We start from the raw sequence: 23,492 nt of genomic DNA, 5'->3' as shown, positions 1-23,492 counted from the left end.
AAAATGTCAATAAGTTAGCTGGATGAACAGTAAAAGAACAAACCAGAGTGGTTTCTAAATCCACCACCAAATGCCAAATTAAAAGTCCTCCAATCCCATTCCTGTATTGCTATGTCCTACTAGCAGAGGTGTAGACTTTTTAATGTGCTCGGGGGTGCTCCCCCTGATATTGCCCTAGTCCCCACCCCCACTTCACCCCTTCTTCAAAGGCCTCATCCCACCCTGCATCTTCCTGCCCCCTCCCTCTCCAGCACCTCCCGCACGTCATGGAATAGCTGATTGCGGGGGAGCTGATCGGTGGGGCCACCGGAGAGGAGCTGATAGGAGGGCTGATAGGAGGGCATTTTTCCCCGCCCCCATGAGTGCTCCATCCATGAAGCACCCACGGAATCGGAGCCTATGCCTACTGGAGTCAGTGGAAAATTGTTTAAATACCAGAATAATGGCAGTAATAAGCTTTGATCTGTAACAGGATCCACGCACCAGATGCCTGCACGGAGCAGGGGCGGCTCTAGGCACCAGCAAACCAAGCTGTTGCCTAGGGCGGCCTAATCTAGGGGGCGGCAGGCTGGGCGGTGGACCTGCGCAGTCATGCCTGCGGGAGGTCCACCGAGCGAACGACCGGACCTGCCGCAGGCATGACTGCGGAGGGGGGCTCGTCCCGCGGCTCGGCTGGACCTCCCGCAGGCATGACTGCGGCAGCTCAAGCGGAGCCGCCGGACCCGTCCGCAGCCGTGCCCGCGGGAGGTTCGCTGTTCCCGCGGCTCCGGTGGAGCTCCCGCAGTCATGCCTGCGGCAGGTCCGCTCGTCCCGGGGCTCCGGTGGACCTGCCGCGGGAGCTCAACCGGAGCCGCGGGAAGAGGGGACCCGCCGCGGGACGGAGGAAGGGCGGTGCAGCACACCGCGCTGCCTGGGGCAGCCTAATTTCTAGAGCCGCCCCTGGCACGGAGCCCCTTGGTCTTCAGTGGATCAGCTTGGAGGACTGGGACCTATGTTTGTCAATAAAGCACCTTATATCCTGCACCGCACCTTTAGCTCATCTGTTCTTATTCTAGGTTTCTTGGGTTTTCTTTCCTTCTTTAACAATCTTATATTCTCCCTTTAGCTTTTCATCCATGGGGGTGGAAAAGGGAGAGGGGAGGAAGAGAACAGCAGGAACAAAAATAAAACCTCTATGAGGAAAGGAAGGAATTATTTAAAAGTGAAAACAACAGCTAAACACAGAACACCAACTGAGCCAAGAAGTGGTAGAGGGCAGGGTTCTTTACAGACAAGTGCAACCCTTAATTTGGTTACCGTGGTAATGGGCACATTAAACATGTCTTAGGGTGGCTGAACTATTTGGTTAAAACATATATATTTAAAAATAGAAATTCCTTTCCCTGTATTCTTAGAAAAACAAAATTTTTAAATCTAATTTATTCTTTGTTATATTTGCCTTTTTAAAAAAATTTCATTCCACTCAAAAAATGAGACCAGATTGGTCAGTTTCATATTTTTTCTACAAAACCCATTAAAAATAAATTGTAAATGTGGGGCCTTAATGCCTGACAACATGCCTTGGAATTTAAGGCTTGATCCTTAATTGCTGAATAATAGACTTTTATTTGCCTTAGGTCTTCTAAGCTACAGTGGAACACACATATCTGCAATATGCAATTTTGAAAGTAGTAATTAACAGGAAGATAAGCAGAAAAGGTAAGAAAAAGAGAGAAGGAAAGAAAAGAGATTCTCCTTAGTGATTCCATGCAATGTGCTCTGCCCCTCCTCTAGGAATAGCATGTACTAAAACAATTCCCTACTGAAGCCTCCTGTTGATCCCAAACATTCTTTGGATTCATCTCTTTAAGAAGTTACCAGGGCTGGTCTAGGAAAAAGAAATTAATTTGGAAACCAATCACACGTGAACATGAACAGGGCAAGTTCCCAAACAGACTTGCTCTCAAGTGGAAAGGAAGTTTCCCTTTCCCAAAGTAAAGGCAATTTTAATGGTAAATTAATAAATATTATAGGCAGTGATGCCTCTGGTTAAGGTTGCCTGACTCTTCACATTACAAGATCCTGTTTGCAGTTGCTTACAACTTAAATCATTTGGGCTAAAGCTTTCTGTGCTGGGTGTCTGCCTCAGGTGGAGTCTTTTAGGGAAGTTTTCAGCTAAAATACTTCAGCCAGTTCCAGGAAGGTAGTTAGTGAAAAATATATTGTTTTGCCCACGTTAAAAAAAAAAAAAAAAAAAAAAGCGAAAACCTCATACAACTGTTATGTTGAAAAGCTCTAGCACGTTGGCACTCTACACCAGTGGTTCTCAACCTATTTGCCATTGTGTGCCACATATATAGCTCTCTATGTGTTATGCGAGCCACACCCACACAATATATATACTATCTGTATGGCCTTGAGGCTGTCACATGGGTCGCAGCTGTGTGCTGATTGGGCCGCAAGCTGCTCACGGGTTGAGAACCACGGCTCTACACATATGTCAAAGAGTGACATAGTTTGGGCACTACCAAATTCATGGCCATGAAAAACATGCCACGGACCATGAAATATGGTCTTTTGTGTGCTTTTACCCTATACTACACAGATTTCATGGGGGAGACCAGCATTTCTCAAACTGGGGGTCCTGATACAAAAAGGAGTTGCAAGAGGGCGGTCGCAAAGTTATTTTAGGGGGGGTTGTGGTATTGCCACTCTTACTTCTGTGCTGCCTTCAGAGCTGGGTGGCCAGAGAGCGGCTGCTGTTGGCTGGGCACCCAGCTCTGAAGGCAGCACCCTGCCAGCAGCAGCACAGATGTAAGGGAAGCAATACCATACCATGCCACCCTTACTTCAGCACTGCTGCCTTCAGAGCTGGGTGGCTGAGGGCCCAGCTCTGCGGACAGCATCACAAAAGCAAGGGTGGCAATACCATACCATCCTTACTTCAGCACTGCTGCTGGTGACGGCGCTGCCTTCAGAGCTGGGATCTCGGCCAGCAGCCACCGCTCCCCAGCTCTGAAGGTAGCGCCGTTGCCAGAGGCAGTGCAGAAGTAAGGGTAGCAGTACCATAACCCTGTGACCCTCCTCCCCCAACTCCTTTTTGCGCCAGGACCCTTACAATTATACCACCATGACATTTCAGATTTAAATAGCTGAAATAATGACATTTATTGTTTTTTAAATCCTATGTCTGTGAAATTGACCAAAATGGACAATGAATTTGGCAGGGCCCTAGACATAGTCCATGTTGTATAACATTTTTAGTAACTTTGAATATTTCATTATGTTGGTTATTTCTCTGGCTACAATTTTATAATGCATTATCTGTTGCTTTTTACTTTGTGTGGGTTATAACTCTGTATTCTAGATGTGTGAAATAAAGAGTCAATTTATTTCCTTTTTCCATCATATTTATCTAGCACACCAGAAAGATATGCAAACCCATATTTATTAATCTTGGTATTTTTGCTGTTCAGTGTTAGCATCTATAATACAGAAGCAGGACAGGACACCTGCAATGCCCACTGGCTCTCCTGGCACCAGGATATTAATCTGGCACTAAATGAGGTGAGCTAGTGCAGTAGTGTTACAAGTTTCATATTGTAGTGCTGTCTTCTGCCTTTCTTACCTGTTGGCAATCTGTTCAATAAGCTATTGGCCCTAGTTAATACTAATTAGCTATCTAGTTTTGGACAACTGCTAAGGTAAAGCGCAGTTATCTAGTTTGGCCCTTGGGATATTTCACAAAGGCTCCCAGTCTCTGTGTTTTCTGCCTCTAAAGAGGCGACAACCCAAAATCAAAGTTCTGAATATAACACCTACATAACCTATGTAACCAGAGAAAATAAATACTTTTCCTCTATTTCTTCCAAAGGTAGTCCAGAAAAAAATTATTTAGGCCTCAGTCCTGCAAAACTGTGCATGTGAGTAATCTCATTGAAGTCAATGGGACTCGCTACTCTTGTGTGTAAGCATTTGAAGGGGCAGGGCCTTACAGTGTAACCTGGGATGGATGTTGGTGGTAGTGAATGCACACACTGTGAGGGGATATACCACCTCTCTCAATTTAAATAGAAAGTAGAAGCAAAATGGCACATATTTTTGCTATCTACATTGAGTTATTTAAATCTGATTTTTATGAAGTCTTTGAATTTTAGCTATTGAATGTATTTTTAAAAAAAGGGGAGGAAGATCTTGTGACTAAAGCATAGGACTGAGAACTAGGTCTGTATTCTGTTACTGACTCTATCAAAGACTTCCTATGTGATGTCAAGCATGGTATTTAATGTCTCTGAGCCTCACTTTCTTCCTGTGTAAATTGGGGAGCTGCCTTCACAGACATGTTGTAAACCTTCATTTATTAATGTTTTGTGGCATACTTTGAGATTCTTGAGTGAAAGGGTCAACCAAAGTGCAAATCAATATAAAAATGCCTGGGCATATTCTTTCTACATTCCACTTAAGTTTGAAAATGTAATAAAAGAACCACACTTCACACAGCTAGATGGCTTTTCATCTGATGATCTCCCAGTGCTTCACAAAATAAGTTAAGCCTCACAAGACTTAGACAGGGTAGTATTATTATCCCCATTTTACATATGGGTAAGTATAGAGGCAGTAAGGTTAATTTGTCTGATTTTTACTTATGCTAAGCACCTGCAGCTGCCTCTGACTTCAAGAGATTTCTGGGAGCTCAGCAACTCTGTGGCCAAGGTCAGATGCTACTAAGAGGAATAGAATCCAGGAAATTTGACTCACCACATCCTATTCTAACTCCTAAATCGCACTCCACTCCTGTATGATGCACTCTTTTAAACTTCTAATTACTATGAAAGATAATATTCTTTTCCACTTCCAGGGGGCACTGGATCACAGTTTTTCTAACCAAGCTCACGCTCTACTCTTTTTTAAAATTAGCCTGTGGTTTTTGGTTTCCTTTTTACAGTGTGCATGAGGATTACAAAGTTCAGAGCTCTGGCTTTAGCCCTTTGAATTGCTAAGTTTTGGTGGCTGGGATAAAATAAGCAGCATGAGCTACACGAATAGCCTCCTATCCTCCCATCCAAAAACCCAAACATGGCACACTATATGGTGGCAATGGTAAACCATTTTGGGGAGGGTGGAGGGACGGCATAATCAACCAGCAACAACCCCCAGCATCCTGATGATGTTAACGAGCTTGAATTAACGCTGCCACCCTCTTTAGTTAACCGAGGAGGGACGAGATCTTTGCTTACCCCTCTGTAGTTCCCCGCAGATCCTGCTTACACAACCAGCTCCAGCGTATCAGCGTGCGGCTTTCACTCTCCCCTTACACAAGCCCTGCTGACAGCGCGGCGCCGCCCCCTTCCCGGGCGCCCGAAAGAAGCAAGGGCGGGCTGAGAGGGTGACATGTTGGCTAGGGGCCAGCAGTGAGGGAGACACCGGTGCGGAACGGGGACAAGCGGAATCACTTCAGCGGGGGCTACTGGAAACCGCGGCGCTCTGGGGCGCCTTTAAGTTGCAGAGGAGACACGGTGTGCGAGGGGAAGGCACGTGGCGGGTGTAGCTGATGGGGCCGAAGGAAATGGGAGCATGAGCAAGCCCTGCCCAGCCTAGGCTGGCACATCCTCCCGGTCGACTGAGCAAACTCAACCCTGCCCTGCATTGTGCGGGCAGGTGCCTGCTAGAGGAGCCTGTGCAAACCCAGCTGAGCCCTGTAATGCCTGACCCAGGCTGGCTGCGGGCACGCTCTACAGTAGCCTGTGCAAGCCCAGTTCTGCAATGCCTTACTCAGGCTGCATCTGCAGAACCTGTGCTTGCCCACCCGAGACCGTGGTGCCAGTCCACGGGCACCTGAGCAAAGCCAGCAGTGCTATTGCTGGGGTGTCACAACCTATGGAACTGCAAACCCAGTTCAGCCCAGCTGTGCCTGGCTCAGGCTGGCATGTTCCACGGAAACCTGCTTGTAGGCAGGGCCGTCCTTAGCCATAGGCAGAACAGGCAGCCGCCTAGGGCACCACTAGGTCTGGGGGCACTGCTCTGCTGTGAGCCCGGACAGACGGGAAGCAGTGGAGCATGTAAGAGCAGGGCTGCTGAGTCCTAAAGAGAGCCGAATGCAACACAGTCTGAGGGAGGGATGGGCTGCTGGGGTCTCTGGGAAGGAACTCACCTGTAGGGTGACCAGATGTCCCGATTTTATAGGGACAGTCCCAATTTTTGGGTCTTTTTCTTATATAGGCTCCTATTCCCCCCACCCCCATCCTGATTTTTCACATTTGCTGTCTGGTCACCCTAGGTGGGGATAATTGGTACCTATATAAGAAAAAGCCCCAAATATTGGGACTGGCCCTATAAAATTAGGACATCTGGATCTGGTCACCCTAGCTTGGGAGCACATCGCTCCCCTGGGCTGGCAGTGATCCATCTCATCCAGGGGGAGCTGCACAGGGCAGGATGAACTGCTGTGGCTCCATGGGTGCCCCGCCCCTGAGATCAGATGCTGTGCTAACTTCACGGTCATTGGGCTGGTGGTGGTGCCCATTGGCATGTGATCGGAGATGAGGGTTTGCTGCTGCTGTTGCCACTCTGCACCCCAAGAGGTGGATTTTGGGGTCCTGCAGTTTTCCACCTATCTCCTCCTCTACTGCAGCTGTTGGACCAGCAGGCTGGGGGGTGAGCCAAGCATGAAAGCAGTACTGAGTTGCCATTTAGATTGTCATTTAACAACTTTGTTTGCCAAAAGAGCTTGCTAACAATCCTGAATTCAATTTCAATATATATTTTTTTTAAAAATCAATATCTTAGCCAAAAACAGAAAATTAAGTTGTTGGCAATTATTTGCGACAAGTTTGGTATGGGGAAGGGAGTGGGCCAGTTTTCATCAGAGAAACAAAAAATGTTGACTGACTTTCCTATAGCCCTGTTACTGCTAAATAGAGCCCTCCAACAACTGTAATATGCTCATCTCCTTACTAATGTATAGAGCAGGGGTCGGCAACCTACGGCACACGTGCCAAAGGTGGCACGCGAGCTGATTTTCGATGGCACGCTGCTCTGGGGTTCTGGCTACTGCCCCATTGCCACCCGGGGTCCCGGCCGCCGGCCCCACTCAGCACCCACTGCTGGCCTGGGGCCCCGCAAGGAACCCCATGCTGGCAGCGGGCTGAGCAGGCCGGGGGCTGATACCCTGGCTGAGCCACTCAACCCGCTGTCGGCCTGGGGTTCCATTCACTCAGCTGGTACATGGCCTGAGCGGGACTAAATTCAACGAAATAGGAAAACAAGAGCAACTAATGACAAAGTGCAAGAACCGAGAGCAGTGGTCACCAGACGAAGGACCGTGGCAGTAGACGAGCATCCGCCGAATTTCGGCGGCATTTCAGCCATGGCACCCGCAGGCACCGCGTTGTGGACCCCTGACCTAGAGAGCCTCCTGAAGCACGGCGATCGTTTTGATTTAAATGGACTTGAACTGTATGAAGAATTGAGGACATTGTCATCAATGTTGCCACATGCAAAATCGATAATGGACATTGTACAGTTTACTCATACCAGCAAACTTGTTGACATATATCCTAATGCCACTCGTATTCTACTGACAATTCCTATAACAGTAGCACCAGGAGAACGGAGTTTCTCAAAACTAAAGCTCATTAAAAACTATCTCCGCTCTACAAGGAGTCAGGAACACTTGACCGGTCTTGCTATTCTTGCAATCAAACAAGACATCACTTTGTCTTTGTCATACAATGACATTATTACTGATTTTGCAGCCAAAAAAGCCAGAAAGATGCTTTTAATTAAAAACTAATCCTTGTTTCAATACCTCTTCATAGAAATTTCCAATAAAATGTTGACAAATTAAAAAAATTATATTATTTGCATCATTCTGTCAAATCAGAATTTTTTCTATAGTGCTACTTCTTTAGTGCTAGTCCATCAGCATTACAGTGTCCTTCATTAAGTTAAACTGGTTTTAATAACATGCATGTGGCAAGTTTTCCAACAGTGTAAGCTTATGTTTGTGTTGCTAAGAGCAAGACAGGCACAGGGGCACCAGTTTAATAATCCTGCCTAGGGCACCATAAATCCTAAGGACGGCCCTGCTTCTAGGACAGGCATGGGAGAGGTGGGACACAACCTCTCATTATAACTAGATGGGGGAGGGAAGACTTTATTTCTCTTTTCTTTCCTTTTCTACCGAAACTGCTGTCCCTCACATTCCTACTGTCACCCTCCCCTCGCTAACCGGTCTCTCATTTCTTCTCTGCTGAGTTAACTCAGGTGTTGCCCCCAACCCCCATCCTGTCTACACACAATTAAAGCCTCTCACCTGAGTTTAATGGTGCTTTCAACCCCCGCTGACCTGGGGCTGTAGGCTAATGCCCAGATGCCGCTTTCACTGGGGCTCGTAACCCACCCACTGTGCACTGAGGATCCAGGCTAAATGTCAGATGGCTCTAAAAGCCCCAAATGCCAAACACCAATAGTTGGATTCTAAATGCCATGGAACTTTCTGAGTTCAACATTCTATTCTCTGCTTCTTTTGAATTATTTGTGTGTTTTGTATTAATATTTACAGGACTACATGGGTCCTTAGGCCCAGATCCTCAAAGTATTTAGCATCCAACTCTGAAATCAATGGGATTTAAGTGCCTAAATACTTTTGAGGATCTGAACCATGAATACAGACTTTTAGCTAAGGGCCAAATTCTGTTCTTGTTAACCCCAGTGTCCAGTAAATCTGGAGTAACTCCACATAAGTCAGTGGAAGCAGTAGAGGTAACATCCTCCATGGGGCTCAGAAATATGTTTGCAACTTTAGTTTCCTGAAGGACTGTGTTTTGAAATCATGCAGGAGGGATCAGGGACCATTTTAATGCTCAAAGGAGCATGATAAGCTTGCCTTCTTTTTTATCTTTTCTTACCAGAGAGTAGTTTGGGCCTCCCTTATCTCTTCTGCCAGCTAAGCTTTAAATGTGCTCTTCTGGAGCCATGCTTTCTAAACCACTTAACTCAGGCAAAACTCCCTTTGTACAAAGGGGGTCTGGTCTAAACAGTTTTTGTAGTGATAAGCTGGTTTGGGTGTAATCTTTTTTTCTTGAAATGGTTAAAACAATACAACTCCTAGTGTTGGTGCAATTATATCAGTATGTAGGTGCCCTATACCAGTATAACTTATTCCCATTTCTATACCAAAATAAGCCATGCTTATATGAGCACCTTTTATACCAGTATAACGGTGTCAAACTAGGTGGATTGTATAACTAACTCTACCAATATAGTTAAAGCAGTGCAACTTTGTGCATAGACAAGCTCAAGAGCCTCAGGCTCTCACCCATTGTCTGTGACTGAGCAGAGGAAGGATATGGCTACACTACGAAATTAGGTAGATTTTATAGAAGTCGATTTTTAGAAATCGATTTTATACAGTCCCCACTAAGCACATTAAGTCGGTGGAGTACGTCCTCACGACCGTGGCTAGCTTCGACTTACAGAGCGTGCACTGTGGGTAGCTATCCCACAGTTCCCACAGTCTCTGCTGCCCATTGGAATTCTGGGTTAAGCTCCCAATGCCTGATGGGGCAAAATACATTGTCGCAGGTGGTTTTGGGTACATGTCATCAGTCACCCCTCCCTCCATGAAAGCAATGGCAGGCAATTGTTTTGCGCCTTTTTTCCTGGGTTACCCGTGCAGACACCATACCATGGCAAGCATGGAGCCCGCTCAACTCGCCATCACCACTGCTGTTGTGAGCATTGTAAACACCTCACGCATTATCCTGGAGTATATGCAGAACTGGGCTAAAAGACGCCAGCACGAGGACGATTATGATGAGGACATGGACACAGACGTTCCTGAAAGCACAGGCTGTGGCAATTGGGACATCATGGCAGCAGTGGGGCTGGTTTGATACAGTGGAATGCTGATTCTGGGCCAGGCAAACAAGCAGACTGGTGGGACCGCATAGTGTTGCAGGCATGGGATGATTCACAGTGGCTGCAAAACTTTCACAAGCGTAAGGCCACTTTCCTGGAACTCTGTGAGTTGCTTTCCCCAACCCTGAAGCACAGGAATACCAAGATGAGAGCTGCCCTGACAGTTGAGAAGCGAGTGGCGATAGCCCTGTGGAAGCTTGCAACACCTGACTGCTACCGGTCAGTTGGGAATCAATTTGGAGTGGGCAAGTCTACTGTGGGGACTGCTGTGATCCAAGTAGCCAATGCAATCATTGACATTCTGTTATCAAGGGTAGTGACTCTGGGAAATGTGCAGGTCATACTGGATGGCTTTACTGCAATGGGGTTCCCTAACTCTGGTGGGGCGATAGACGGAACCCATATCCCCATCTTGGCACTGGACCACCTTGCCAACCAGTACATGAACCACAAGGGATACTTCTCAATGGTGCTGCAAGCACTGGTGGATCACAAGGGATGTTTCACTGACATCAACGTGGGATGGCCAGGAAAGGTGAATGACGCTCGCATATTTAGGAACTCTGGGCTGTTCGAGCAGCTGCAAGAAGGGCTTACTTCCCAGACCAGAAAATTACTCTTGGGGACGTTGAAATGCCTATAGTTATCCTTGGGGACCCAGCCTACCCCTTGCTACCATGGCTCATGAAGCCTTACACAGGCAGCCTGGACCATAGTCAGGAGCAGTTCAGCTATAGTCTGAGCAAGTGCAGAATGGTGGTAGAATGTGCCTCTGGACGTTTAAAAGCTCACTGGCGCTGTTTGCTGAGTAGGTCAGACCTCAGCGCAAACAACATTCCTATTGTTATTGCTGCTTGCTGTGTGCTCTATAATATCTGTGAGAGTAAGGCGGAGACATTTACTGCAGGGTCGGAGGTTGAGGCAAATCGTGTGGCAACGATTTTGAGCAGCCAGACACCAGGGCGATTAGAAGAGCACACCAAGGCGCGCTGCGCATCAGAGAGGCTTTGAAAACCGGTTTCATGACTAGCCAGGCTTTGGTGTGGCAGTTGTGTGTGTTTCTCCTTGATGCAAACCCGCCCCCTTTGTTGATTTTAATTCCCTGTAAGCCAACCACCCTCCCCCCTTCGAAATAAAGTAACTATTGTTTTGAAACCATGCATTCTTTCTTTATTAATTTAAAAAAAATGAAATAATGGACAGTGTAGCCCGGGTGGGGTGGGAGAGGACGGAAGGACAAGGCCACATTGTTTATTGTAGCCACACTAAAAATCAAACTGTTTGAATGATAGCCTTCTGTTGCTTGGGGCATCCTCTGGAGTGCCCGGAGCCTCCCTCCCCGCGTTCTTGGGCATCTGGGTGAGGCGGATATGGAACTTGGGGGAGGCCATGCGGTTATATAGTGGATGCAGTGGAGGGTCTGTGCTCTTGTTGGCTTTCCTGCAGCTCCAAAAGATGCTTCATCATGTCCGTTTGCTCCTCCATTAGCCTCAGCATCGCCTCCTGCCTCCGCTCTTAGCGCTCACTTAATTCTTTCCTGGCCTCTGCCACTGAATGCCTCTATGCTTTAAGCTGTTCCCTATCAGTGCAGGAGGACTGCATGTGCTTGGAAAACATGTCATCGTGAGTGTGTCGCCTTCTAATCTGCAATAACTTCAGGGATGGAGATGATAAGGGGAGCATAGAAACATTTGCCCTTGAGGAAAGATAAAAAGGGAGAGTAAAATTTAAGATGATACATTTCTGAGAACAAAAGGGTGACTCTTTCACAGTGAATCAAGCAATTCACAGCAGACAGCACATTTGCTTTAGGTACAAGGTCGTATTTTGCCTTTTATATTGAGCGCCTGCCGGTATGGTGACACATCACACACGGCTGAGCAACAGAATTCGGTTTCAAGGCAGCCATGGTAAGACTTTTGGTATGCGGGGTTGGCATCTTACGCCTTCATAACACGTGGGAATGTTTTCAAACTGCAGCGCCCTCCTTTCCCAGAGCAAGCAATGGGTTGGGTTTCACATTTAAAAGGAGGGGCTGCGGTTTTCGGGTGGATGTGCAGCACACATTTACCCCCAACCCACTGTGTGGCTATTCTCTGGGATGATCCCTTCTTCCCTCCTGCCCACTGTGTGGCTATTCTCCGGGATGATCCCTTTTAGCCAAGCGTAAACAGCCCAGCGTGAACGGGGTCCTTTTACTGTTCCCTTACAAAAATTCCCCTATTTCAACCAGGTGACCATGAATGATATCACTCTATTGAGGCTAACACAGAAAGATATAGACCAAATGTTGCTTGAATGCGACCAAAACCCAGGACAATTTGTAGCCATACTTTGTGCTGCAATGATTCCAGACTACTTGCTACTAGCTTGGCGTGGTAAAGTGTCCTACCGTGGAAGACAAAATAAGGCAGCCCTTCCCAGAAACCTTCTGCAAAGGCTTTGGGAGTACCTCCAGGAGAGCTTCATGGAGATGTCCCTGGAGGATTCCCGCTCCATCCCCAGACATGTGAAAAGACTTTTTCAGTAGCTGTACTGGTGCAAATGCATCCCAATTCTTCAGGGCAAATCAAACATTAAACATTATTGTTTTTAACCCCTGTACTGTAATTACAAATGTGTACTCACCAAAGGTGCCTTCTCCGGCTTCAGGGTTGGGGATCTTGCCTTGGGAGGGTATTGGCTCCAGGGTGATGAAAAGGTCCTAGCTGCCGGGGAGAATGGATTCACCTCTTGCCTGCTGTGCACTCTCCTCCTCCTCCTCTTTCTTATCCACAAAATCCTCCTCTCTGGGGGTGCTGCATGGTCACCTGTGCTGCTGAGTGCTGCTGAGTTCGCCACGCTGACCAAACAGGAAATGAAATTCAAAAGTTCCCAGGCTTTTCCTGTGTACCTGGCTAGTGCATCAGAGTTCAAAGTGCTGTCCAGAGCGGTCATAATGGAGCACTCTGGGATAGCTCCCGGAGGCCAATACCATCAATTTGCATCCGCACTACCCCAAATTCAACCCAGCAAGGTTGATTTTAGCGCTACTCCCCTCGTCGGGGAGGAGTACAGAAGTCGATTTTAAGAACCCTTTAGATCGACGGAATGGGGTTGGTTGTGTGGACGCAGTCATTTTTAAATCGACCTAATGCGGCTAGATTCGACCTAACCCTGTAGTGTAGACCAGGCCAAAGAGTTTCCAATACGACGGATTATCTCCAGCTCTTTCTAGCCCTCATGCATTTTTCATTGTTTTCCATCTCATCGGTTTGTCATTTTTCTTGTTCTCCTCCTCCCACTCATTGTTCCCTTTCCTTTTTCCTCAAGCCCTGTGGGTGTTGCAAGTCCTTGCAAGCTTCAGGTGTGTTAATCAACTCTCAGGCAGTAACTAGTGACCCTTTCGTTCCATCATACCATCTGTCTACAACAACAGAGTAGTATTGTAAAAAGCTGTGATCACTATTGAAGTGATTAGGATTTGATTTACACCTGCAGTCCTTGCAGGGCCTGCAGTTTAGATTAACAGATATTGGAGGCCTCTCAATGGAGAAAACTTGTCATCATGGCCTAGAGATGTCAACAAGCTGTCAAACACAGGTACCATTAAACTAAATAGAACACCACGCCAGAAACAGAAGTTACAACTGAAATATATAACAAGGATTTGGCAACCAGCTATATGAGGAAAGAAAGTGGCTCTGTAAGAAGGGTTTAAAAATACTTGAATCACTTAGTAAACAGCCCGGTGGCAATTATGTGACAAAGATCTAAAAATGCATGATGCAATAAGTGGTAGCAAGGGAGGATGCTTGGAAATGTCTGGAGTAGTAGTCATCTTACTTCAGAAAAATAAAGCTTACTGCAACCTCAGACTCATGATTTCACAATCCTCCTCTACAGTAACTAAAACACCACAGTCTAAATTCTGATCAGTTGTACAAACTGTAAGGTTGCTTCATAGTTACAGTGGTGGAACAGCTGAAGATACATTTGGATTTAAAATATGGATGGGCAAAGGGTAGAGATAAATAAGGCCTCATTCCTACAAACATTTTTGCACCTGCTTTAACTTGACTATTGTAAACACTCTTATTGACTTCAAGCATTCATAGTAGTAAAGTTAAGTACTGTAGGTGTATAAATGTGTGCAAGATCAGCGCTTAATATTGGATCTGAACCTTCATTTGAAACTTAATTGTCTTTTTGGAGATTTGAAAAAGTTTGGAGCTCTTTCCTTAAAAAGAAGTTTCCCTTTGTAACAGGGTCACTAGTTCCTAAGTGCCCCCTTGTGGTCTGGGGTTACTCTGCAGCACCCTGCCTCACTTTTCGTTTCTGCTCAGGACCCCTTAAAAAGCCCACACAGTCTAGATATTCGAAACATTTCCTTCTGGGGTCCAATATGTGAAATCCTCAACATCCCTTTCTCAAGATGGGGCCAGATCTTCCTCCCTGAGAGTCTATCTCCTTCCTTGGTGCTTCTCACAACTTAAGGAGCCTAGCTAATTGTTTCACAGGTGGGATGGTGGTTCTATCTCCTTCTATCTCTGTGATGTTCCCATTTTGCATGTTTCTGGATCTGGGGGTTCTAGCCAGGAAAAGTAACAAAATACCATGGAAATGCCTGTTCTCAGGAGTTTTTGAGATCTGTTTAGGCTTAGGAAGTCCTGATACTTTTAAAATACTTGTCTGAACTGAATTGGACCTAGGTTTAAAATGCTTTCTTTGAAATGAAGGATTGTTGTATGTACTCAGTTACTTTTTCTATATGTGAGTGTAATATATTTTACTGTAACTATTTTGCATAAAGGCCAGAACCAGCCACTAGTACAAAATATGGTTACTCACTTATTTAAGGGTCTATAAGCACCTCCTCTATTGGTTTCCAGATGTAGTTCAATATATTCATTTTAATCTATGAAGCCCTATGTATTCTGGATTTGGCTACTTAAAAATGGTATCTCCTTTTATATGCCACCATGACAGCAGATATTAATGAGGGCTCCTTGATGGACCTTAGAATTGGACATCCAGAGGCTGGTAGTTGTCATGATATATGGAATCACAGTTTGGTTAAGCAGGAGGCGGTTATTAAAGCCATAACTGGAACTCGAGCTGTGCGTTTGTCTTTGTCTCTCTTGTCTTGTTTAGCAGAGATTAAATCCTGTCTGGAAGTCTGTATTTGTTCATAGAGACATGCAGTTCCCCACAGGCCCAGATCCACTTAAGTGTTGTGACACTCAGTGTTGCAACGCCTATCTAGAAAATCACAGGAACAATGTTGTCATCCACTAAGCCTAAGTTAGGTGCCTAGGCAACCTCTACAATGGATGGGGAGAGAGAGGCACCTTAAAATGAGATCCTCAAAAGCCAGCACCCTAGACAAGGACCTGCCTATCTAGCCAGTGGGAAATGCCAATGAGAAGGGTGTGCCCTGTGCCCTAAGCCCCACCCTCTCACAGAGCTGGGCACATAAATCCAGGCTATCTCCTTTTGCCTGTGATTCCCAGCCAGGAATCCCTTTCCTAGAGTCAGATGATTTAGGCACCTAAGTTATTTCTTATGGGAAGGCATGAAGCACCTCTCTCACACCACACCAAATAACTACAGGAGGAGGAGGTGAGTGCTGCCACTGGTGCCCACCTTGTAACATTTAATCCAATTGGTACATTACTTGCCTAGGATGGAGAAGACCCAGGTTCAATTCCCCCTTCTGCCTGAGATGGGAGAAAGGACTTGAACAGGGGTCTCCCACTTCTCAGAAATGTACGCTAACCCCTGAGCTATGGGATAGTCTAATCAAGTGTGGTATTCCCTCAGTCTCTCCTCTTAAAGCTCTTCTAGTTTGGATTAACTACTTAAAGAGTCAGTGGGCCAGAGTGAGAGAACACTAGAAAGAAATAATTATTCTATAGCTGTGTGATTAGGACACCCACTCCCACAGACGTCCCCCTGCTCCAATGATTTATCCAAAGTGGAATCACCTCTTCCTCCTGCTGTGGATGGATTTTGAAAGGCACCTGCTGTGGTAGGCATGTTCTGAGCATGCCTATTAGATTGAGCCTAGCAAGGAAGATAGGCATTTGCCTGCCTGTCTTTTTTCCTATTCATGGATTATGCTAGGACTTAGGTGGGAGATATGTGTTCAGGTGGCTAAAGCAAGGCAGCAGTATACATGCCAAAAGGCAGACACTTAGGCAACAGAGAACTTTTACACTGGAAATGTAGACACCGAATGAGGAGCCTTCAGTGTTAGCCAGCAGCTGAGCCGGAGCTTTGTGAATTGTAGTGGAGCCTAAAGCTGGGACTTGGGTGCCTATGTAACTTTGTGGATCTGGGCCACAGTGGCTGAATACCATACTGCAAGTAAACACCATTACAAGTAGCAGGTGATCTCTATGGAGGATTCTTGGACTACTGAATTGTCTCCTGCTATTCTGTTGACCTTCAGGGCACTTTAATTTTATTTAAACTCTGCATCTCTGGCAGCGGGGAAGTGAGTATGCAGAGAGACCCTTTATTAATATTCTTATATTGTGTTTTTTAAAGCTATGAACAGGCAGTCAGAGGCCCGACATCTAGAATTGTCCTGCTTTAAAAAATTTGTTTGTTGAAATACAATAAAATGCACAGCTCAGGCAGCTGTGCAGTAGTGAACAACTGAGTAGGTTGCAGTACCAGATAAAACTGGAGATTGTAGATATATAACAGAATTATATACAATCAGTTTTATATTTTTCCAGTATATACATATGAAGGTTAATAGTGTCATATAATAATTATTACTGCAAACATTCAAGACTGCCACTACTGAATTTGGGTGCACCCAGAGTGTAAGCATGTAACATCAACAAATATAGCACAAAAGACCACCTGAAAACAAATGCCAATCTATATAGTGGGAGGCTTACTCTCCTCTCACTCACACTAGTTTTATATTGATGTAACTCCACTGATTTTAACTGAGTTACTCCTGATTTACACTGGTATAAGATCAAAAACATTCTGTAACTGTGGCTTATATACGCAGTATGTAAACATTGATTAATGCTGGAATGCAAGTAGAAAACCAGCAGGCTGAGGGCCTGTAAGGTGGCTTAGGATAACTAATCAAGACCTAGGCTGAGGCTTGACATGAGCAATGAGAGGTATATGATGTCAAAACCAAAAGATAAAGTGCAATAAGCCAGCTGACTGGTATGAAGTAAGAGACTGCAAAAATGGGCTATAAGTATTTTTAAGGAATATATGTAACTGCAATAATGCTATAGAAACTGATTGGTGTAAATGCTAATAATTGTGTCATAAATGCATAAATGTACCTATCAAAGTGGGGAACCCAAACAAAGTGGGGTATGGAAATTCAAATAAGGAAAAGGAGATCAAACCCATTATGAATATGCATAAGATGAAGTGGGCATTAGCATAACATAAGATAAAAGATGTTCCCTGGTCTAAGTATGGTAGGAGGAACCATGGCAATGTTCACCTGTTGTCTTTCTGGTATTGCCACAAAGGATGGCATGAGTAGTTTGCCATCTGGCAAAGAAGAGAGAAACAACACCAATGTGTGTTACTGTTTGGCTGGCTAATAAAGAGTTTAATCACAGCAACAGCAGTAATTTGTGTTTGTCTCATTTGTGCACCTTTAGGTCCTCAGTTTGGTTACAACCTCTCTACTGTAGCCGATCTAGGGGCTGACCCCTCAGAAACCACTGTATTATAATGTATGTCTAACCCTGCAAGATCAATAGATTAGGCTACATAACCTATATATCTCCTTGCTTTTGGAGCTGATGGAAGGAAAAGAGAATAAGCAGGAGCCCAGTGTCCCGGGGTGGCTCTAAGCACCAGCAAAGCAAGCACCTGCTTAGGGCAGCCCATTTGCTGGGGCAGCAGAACCAGCAGGGGGCTCTGGGAGCTGTAGTTCCTTGGTTAGCTCCCTGCCTATAGAGCCAGGCCTGGAGCAGGGAAAGAACTACATTTCCCAGCATTCCCTTGGCCACTACCAACTGGAAAGGAAGTGGGGGACCTCATGCAGCAGTGCTGTGAGTGGAGAGTTGCACTGTGAAGGGTAGGGAACCATATTTTAACATTAAAAAAACAGGACACTCCACGGGGAGGGAAGCCCCACCCTGCCACCATCCACTCCCTCCAACTGCTCCCCACAGAAACCCCAACCCATCCAACCCCCCCCACTCCCTGGCCCCTAATCACCCCTTCCCAGGACCCCACCCCCTATCTAAGCACTGCTGGTCCGTGTCCCCTGATTGCCCCCTCCCGGGACCCCTGCCCCTAACTAAGCCTCCTTTCTCCTTGTCTCCAACTGCCCCCTCCTGAGACCCCCCCCAACTTCCCCCCTAGGACCCTACCCCCTACCTGTCCCCTGACAAACCCATGGGACTCCCATGCCTATCCAACCACTGGCTGTCCCCTGACTGCCCCCCTGAGCCCCTGACCCATCTAACCCCCCTTGTCCCTGCCCCTGACTGCCCCCCGAGCCCCTGACCCATCTAACCCCCCCTTGTCCCTGCCCCTGACTGCCCCCCGAGCCCCTGACCCCTCTAACCCCCCCTTGTCCCTGCCCCTGACTGCCCCCCCGAGCCCCTGACCCATCTAACCCCCCTTGTCCCTGCCCCTGACTGCCCCCCCGAGCCCCTGACCCATCTAACCCTCCCCCCCCGGAACTTCCTACCCCTTCTCCAACCCCCCAGCCCCCTTACCGTGCCACACAGACCAGCGTGTCTGGCTCCGCGCAGTGCCAGACACGCTGCTGCATACATGCTGCCGTGTTCCCCCGCGGAGCCCCCCGCCCCCTCCCCCAGCACCTGCCTTCCAGATTTGAACACCTCAAAATTCAGGAGTGCTCAAGGGCAGCTGTTACTTCATTTCTCCCAAATCAAATATACTGATCCACTGTAACTTGCTGTAGAAAAAGTAGAATAAAACTGAGCAAGAAATGCTTCCCAGTGGTTATTAGGACTGGAATTGCTATTTTCAACAGCAATTGCCTTTTTTGTTTGTTTGTTTGTTTGTTTAAAAGGAAGACAGTGATATTGCATTGGCAAATTCCCCATAGAAAGAAAGAGTGGAACAAAAGAATAATAAAGGCACCTCAACTTTTCCTCATTGATGGAGGACAGTCTTATAATATGCATCCAGATATCCTCCAATCACACAAGCTGAAAACTGTTCCAGTTTACTGCAGTTCTGTAACCATATGGGAACCAATCCTGTCTGTGTTCTGTGCACATCCAAAATTCCTGCTGAATGACCCACCCTGGGAGCGAGTTACCAGTGACCCAGGGCTGCGGCAGAAGGAGGGTGCAGGTGTGTGTGTGGGGAGAGCCCAGTGCTGGGGCAGCAGGAGATGCGGGGGCAGCACTGGTGGGGAGGGGAAGGGGAGCGCCCAGGGCTGGGGCGGCAGGGGGGTGGGGGGAGGGCACTGGTGGGGGGGGAAACGGGGAAGCCCAGCGCTGGGGTGGCAGGGGTGTGGGGAAGAGCCCAGGGCCGGGGCAGCAAGGGGGTGTGGGGGGGAGCCCAGGGCTGGGACGGGGGCAGCCAAAATTTTTTTTGCTTGGGACAGCAAAAAACCTAGAGCCGGCCCTGCCAGTGTCGCTACATATATTATGTGATCTCAGTTTCCACCTATTGTCCATTTTTCTTCACTTGTCAAGTTTCAGTTTTTAAAAAGATAGTCTAAACATTTAAAAGTCCCAACAGAAATATGGGAAGATACAAAGCCCAGAATTGGTTAACTTTCCAAAATTAATTCTTCTGACTGCAGGGTTTTTAACTGCAACAGATTGGGGGTTCCTATGTACTCTGAACTCTGTCCAGAAATTCCAAAAATGTTGAATATCTCAGCCATGAAAAACTAACCCAATAAAATCCATACCATAAATGCACTGTTATGGAATCTAGTCGCCATGTACTGTGTCTGTTCTCTCACACTGTGGCAATCATTTGACTGAGGGGGAGTTTAAAAACACAGGAGGCGATTGCTTCTTTATCTACACAGTACAATCCTCTTCCCTCCTCCCCAAGGGGAGAGAGAGCCTGCAATGCACACAGCAAAATCCTCCTGTCTAGCTCATACCTAAAGATGGGGAACAGACTGACATACTGTACGCCCCAGAGCAGACAGTATCGTGTGTGTGTGTGTGTGTGTGTGTGTGTGTGTGTTTTCGTTCGTTCCCACCTTCAGTCCCAGAGCGGGTGACAGACTGACACAGCAAAAATTCCCAGCAAAGTCCCTTCGCCCTCCACGTGGAGTCTTGAAAGTTCCCAACCTCCCCCCGACTGCTGACTCCCCTTCCCCAGCAGCTAGAGGCTGGGTGAGAAGCAGCAGCAGCGGGTCTATACAGCGGCTCCCTCCCCGGGCGGAGTCCTGCAGGCGGCAGTGCCCCAAGCCCCTTGCCTGTGCGTCCCGCCGCTGAGCCCTACCAATACAGTTATTGTCTATGCTGCCCGGTTACAAGATGGCGGCTCCCATGGAGAGCGCGTGAATCTCTCCTGCCTGCGGCGACCGTTCCTGTAAGTCGCAGCGTCCGAGGCGCGGGAGGGCACGAGGGGCTCGTTCTTACGGGGAGGGGGGTGCAAGGAGTCAGCAGCTCCCCTGGCTCGGAGGCTTTTGGGGCGGACGCCTGAGGGGAGGAGCGGAGTGGGTCTCTCACCGCGCTGGTCGCTCGCAGGTAGAAAGGGAGGAAGGAAGCGGCGAGGTCTGGTCTGCGTGTGAATGTATCTGTTTTAAAACAGGTTGAATCAGTGAGGCTGGAGGTAGCCCAGAGCTGCTGCTGACCAAGACCCTAGTTTGATGGGAAGAACAGAGATTCACTCACACACGTTGCTGTGTCCCAGGTTGTGGGGACAATTTGAATGAGGGCAGGTCTGGACACATGAGTCAATATCTTTCTGGGACACGCAGCCAGATCTTTGTCCCCCCCTGGGAGAGGGATTTGCTCTGTCAAAAGGAGGGAGGCTTTCCTCCCAAATGCGTGAGACGTGGCACGTCTCTCTTGGGGATTAATGCACTGTCTTTCTTTCCAAGGAACTGGGGAGACAGTTGTGCATAGCTCACTCGCTAGAAATCTCCCTCATTCAGACTGCCCCTGCGCTTTAAGACCAGCATTAGGTGTGTAAAATTATGTGACAGGCTGAACTCCTTACTCGTTTTCATTACCCCCCCCCCCCCGCATTATAATGATTCTTTCCCTCTCATTTAATTATGGTTTAAATTTAAATATTGAGAAAATATTAATTAAAAGTTGTGGTGTTTACCTGTGCTCATGCTGCTTTTTAGTCTCGCTCACACTGTTAAACGTTGCAACTCTTAATTTAAAAAACGAAAGTGAAAGGCATTTACGGGTTTACAGTACATAGTGTGAATGGGAAGTGTGTTGTTCCTAAATAGAGATGTTTGTTGCAATAAGAGGAAAACGTTGGCATCGTTCAAGAGAAATTAGGCTTTTTATAAGAAGGGGATTATTTAAAAAAATGATGGTAAATTGTGATAATTTAACTGGCATATAGTAGTGGCATCAAAATAAAAAAACTTAATTGCAATAGAAGAGCCCTACGTTCCTTAGCAGCAATTAGTCTAGCATTTTGAGAGGATAAGGCAGTAATTTTTTTTAAAGTAATTAAATATTAAGGTTCCCAGGACAATCTTAATTTTTTTAAAATAAAAACCTTGCCTGTAGTGTTGATTTTTAGACAGTAACTATTAAACAAAAAAACCTATCCCACTATGGTAATTTGTTAAGTTAAAAATAAACACTCAAGAAACCAAAAATACAAAAATATTGAAGCGGGGATAAAGGTCCAAATTTCATACAACTTTTACACTGTTGTAACTCCACTGATTTTATTGTAATGACTCCTGATTTATACTGGTGTGAATGGAGATTCATCAGGGTCTTGGAATATATTTTTCTGTTACATTAGTGAAAATGATTTTCTTTCTGAAAATTTCCAGTGAAAAATGGGGAGAATGACTGTTTAATTTGATCCATCTCATTATAAACCCCAGTGTGACCACTAGAGGGGGATTTCTACTGCCAATCCCAAACTGACCAGTTTTCTGCTGCAAGTTTAATCTTTTAAAGCCAGTTATACATCATATGTAAGCTACTACAATGTCCATGCTTAGGTGCAAGGGATTCCTTCCTTCCTTCCTAACCTATTGAGTCTTTTGTTTTGCTTGCCTTTTCTTTCTCTCGCTGTTGCCCCTCCCCATTTTAACTTTAAAATCTCTCAAAAGCAAAGCTATTTTTTCACTTCACGCATGGTGCCACAAAAACATGAAAACCTCCTGCATATTTCTCTTATGTACATCATAAAGTTCCCATTGTTTAGCTTCTTCTGCTTTGCTTTTTCTGTTTTATTTACTTGTTTACGGTGTATATTGCTTGTTCAGTGATCACAGCATGTTATTTTTCTAGGTTTTTTTGATAAATGCTAATTTCAAATTTTAAAAGCTGTCACATTACATTACATTAACAGCTTAAATTGTTGCATGTATTTCCTAACTGGAAATCCTCTTGAGATAGATGTGTATATATAGATGGAGGTGAAAAGGTTAGAGGAGCTTAATAAATTTTGGTTTTTTTGGGTTAGACAAACTCTTTTTTGGAATATTGTGTATTAAAAGAAATAAATGTGGAAGATGGAGATAAGAAGCTTTCAGGATTAGAAGCAAAATAAAACCCTTCATCAGTATTTTAAAGCTTTTTCTAATTTCCTGTTGCAGTGCTGGAGTTGCTCAAGGAGGTTGCATGGGTAATTACTGTAGGTATTATTTCATAATTCATATCCCTCTCTAGAAGCTGAACATGTCATTTTAATAGAGTAGTCCACCATTTATATTAAATAAGTCTGTGATTTAGGTCTAGCAATGTCAGTTAGAATGGCCTAGAAATAAATTTTAGCAGCAGCCTTCAGGAGTCCATGGTAATCATCCAGTGGATGACAAAGGGAAAGATGTACAAACATCAAAATAACATTTGTAACTGTAAAAATAAAAAAGCCCACAACCAAAACAAAACCTCATTATCAGAGGAGCAAATATTAAATCATCTATGGCAGGGGTTGTCAACCTTTTTCTTTCTGAGGCCCCCCCAACCCCATGCTATAAAAACTCCCAGCTGTGCCACAACAATTGTTTTTCTGCATATAAAAGCCAGGTCCAGTGTTAGGGGATAGCACGAGGGCAATTGCCCAGGCCTCCATACCACAGAGGCTAAGTGTGAAGCTAAGTTGCTTAGGCTTTGGCTTCGGCTTCAACCCCGGGTGGTGGGGCTTGGTAGCTCAAGCTGCTGTCCCATGCAGCAGGACTTTGGCTTTCTGCCATGGGCTGTAGCGAGTCTAATGCTGTCCATGCTTGGCCGACCCCCTGAAATCTGCCCATGGCCCCCGACCCCTGGTTGAGAACCACTGATCTATGGTACATCTAAAAAGAGTATTCCTATTACACCTCTACCCTGGTATAACACGGTCCTCGGGGGAGAAAAAATCTCACTGTGTTATAGGTGAGACCGCGTTTTATCAAACTTGCTTTGCCCCCCTCGTTCCTTGTTCCCTGACTCCAATCCCTAATCACACACAGGATC

General features: G+C 46.1%; 2 protein-coding genes across 12 annotated transcripts in view; one reads left to right on the top strand and one right to left on the bottom strand.

Moving 5' to 3' along the window:
- BLVRA (biliverdin reductase A) overlaps positions 1-23,492 on the bottom strand; it is a 133,568-nt gene that overhangs the window by 45,220 nt on the left and 64,856 nt on the right. The window contains exon 1 of one of the 6 annotated variants that reach the window (XM_039524698.1): positions 21,163-21,208. The exons of 2 other annotated variants lie outside the window; for them this stretch is intronic. The gene's annotated coding sequence lies outside the window, so the exon portion shown is untranslated. Of the gene's footprint in view, positions 1-1,029; positions 1,072-5,216; positions 5,349-20,328; positions 20,352-21,162; positions 21,209-23,492 lie in introns of those variants that run through there. 3 more of the 6 variants (XM_039524700.1, XM_039524697.1, XM_039524701.1) reach the window with 3 other exon arrangements.
- The window catches only part of LOC120397945 (cytochrome c oxidase assembly factor 1 homolog), a 66,001-nt gene continuing 62,675 nt past the window's right edge, over positions 20,167-23,492 (top strand). For 5 of the 6 annotated variants that reach the window (XM_039524710.1, XM_039524709.1, XM_039524708.1 and 2 more), the window contains exon 1: positions 20,167-20,418. The gene's annotated coding sequence lies outside the window, so the exon portion shown is untranslated. The remainder of the gene's footprint in view (positions 20,419-23,492) is intronic. The other variant, XM_039524704.1, reaches the window with a different exon arrangement.

The sequence above is a fragment of the Mauremys reevesii genome, linkage group 2, assembly GCF_016161935.1.
Source record: "Mauremys reevesii isolate NIE-2019 linkage group 2, ASM1616193v1, whole genome shotgun sequence".
NCBI classification, from domain to species: domain Eukaryota; kingdom Metazoa; phylum Chordata; order Testudines; family Geoemydidae; genus Mauremys; species Mauremys reevesii.
Note: the sequence above shows the minus strand (reverse complement) of the source record. Positions and strands in the feature narration are given on the sequence as shown.